Source organism: Myotis brandtii, unplaced genomic scaffold (assembly GCF_000412655.1).
Source record: "Myotis brandtii unplaced genomic scaffold, ASM41265v1 scaffold679, whole genome shotgun sequence".
NCBI classification, from domain to species: Eukaryota; Metazoa; Chordata; class Mammalia; order Chiroptera; family Vespertilionidae; genus Myotis; species Myotis brandtii.
Window position 1 is genome coordinate 1,256,458 of NW_005370653.1, and position 2,144 is coordinate 1,258,601.

The window sequence follows — 2,144 nt, forward strand, 5'->3', positions numbered from 1 at the left end:
GGCGTCCCTTGCACCTGCGGCTCCGGGGAAGCAAACGGTACCTGCCCGCCCGACCCCGGCCCGGCCCGGCCCTGCTTTTCGCGGCTTTAGGGGAGGGAGGTGCCTGGGTTTGGAAACCAGCCCCTCGAGGTCGTCTCTCCCATCCAGGCCCAATTTGGTTACTCCCGTTGTCCCCATTAGCGCCCCGAAAACCCGGGGACCCTCATCTAGAGTGACACCAGCCACTGCAGCCGAGGGGGTGGGGGGGCGGTGCCCAGCCTTCCCGACCTGCGGGATCATTTGGGGATTTAGGGACTGGGCCCACGTGGGCACTGTATGGGGGTAGGTCCACTCCAATAGAAAAGAAGGGTCAGCTGCCATCAGATTGGAAATTACCTGTACTGACCAGGTGAGCTTGGTCTTTGATTTTTTTATTGATTTCAGAGAGGAACATCAAAGATGAGAGAGAACCATTGATCGGCCTCCTGCTCGCCCCCCCACTGTGATAGAGCCGGAAACCCGGGCTTGTGCCCTTGACCGGAATCGAACCCCGGACCCTTCAGTCCGCAGGTCGAGGCTCTATCCACGGAGCCAAACGGGCTAGGGCTGAACTCAGTCTTGAGTTAGAATTCTGTAATAGAAACCATCACTTTTTTTGGAAATTTTCCTTGGTAATTGAGGAGCAGGATTTACTAATGTTTGTTAATTGTATGGTCCTTAAGTCAGCCTGTTTAGGGTATTTTTTGCCATTGGTTCAATAGAATGAGTCAGATTTTAAATTCTTTTTTTACATCTTGAGCTGTGCTTCTTACTGCTTTCTTACCGAAAAGAGTAGATGAAATAGCAAGGCCTCCCTCCCTTCAGGTTGGTGTGTGACATTTGATTGGTTGGTTTACTGAAATGTGTGAAAATGTACTTCTCTTAAATCCATCCTTGAGCTAGCAAAGTCTGAAATGGATTGATTCAGAAATTGTCTCAGGAAATGTCTACTTTTTCAACTATAGCTACTTGTTCATTTATTACTGGTCAGGGATTTTTGTCTGAAGTTGTGAGCAGATCAGATTTTCATGAAAGTTTAAAACTTTCCATTGCTTTTCTTAGGAAGGGGGGGTGGGGAGAGAAACATCGATGTGAGAGACACATCGACTGATTGCCTCCTGCATGCAGCCCAACAGATCGAACCTACAACGGTGGTCAGCAGGCTGGGACCTGAGGGGCTGTGATGGTGACGGGGCAGGTGGAAGGCAGGGGTCTCGGCACCCAGGATGCATCCCTGTTCACCTGACCCCCAGTTTTATATGGCTGCTCACCCTGAGCTCGGCTGTGTGCAGTGTATTTCAATTCAGGGGTCACTGTCTGCCTTCTCCAGAGAACAGATTCCAGGCTTTTTCTTGCTCAGGAGGTAGGGGGCCTGGGTCAGACCGCCTCTTAGACTCACTGCACAAACCCTCTGCAGTTTAGCTTCACGCTCAACTCCGCTCACAGGAGTAACTTTGTGTCAGTTCCTTAGGGTTGGGGTGATTTTGTAAATCAAAATTTTCTTTGCTTTCCTTGTGCCAGCTTAATGCTCACTCTTCTTGAGTCTGCTTGGTTTTCATCGCCGTTGTCTGTTCCTGTTTTCTCCATTCCACTTGGTTTTGTTCGTTTTTTTGCCTTTGAAAACTCTGTTATTGATACAGGGAGGTTCTTAGGGAGAGAAAGTAGAGTTCATGTGTTCAAATCTGTCATTCTTACCCAGAACTCCAAAACAGCAATTTTAATTTTTTAAAAAAATTTCCTTTTGCCCAGCCAGGGTGGCTCAGTGGTTGAGCATCAACCTATGAACCAGGAGGTCACAGTTCGATTCCAGTCAAGGCACGTGCCGGGGTTGTGGGCTCAATCCCCAGTGTGGGGCGTGTAGGAGACAGCCGATCAATGATTCTCTCTCATCATTTATGTTCTATTTCTCCCTCTCCCTTCCTTTCTCTCTAAAAAATCCATTAAAATTATTATACTCCCTTTCTACTCTTTTAAAAAATGTTTTTATTTTAGAGAGAGAGAAACAGAAACATCCATGAGAGAGAAACATCGATTGCCTACCTCCTGCACTCCTCCCCACCCCCCCCACTGGATGTCAAGCCTGCAACCTGGGCATGTGCCTGATTGGGGCTTTTATTTTGGACCCC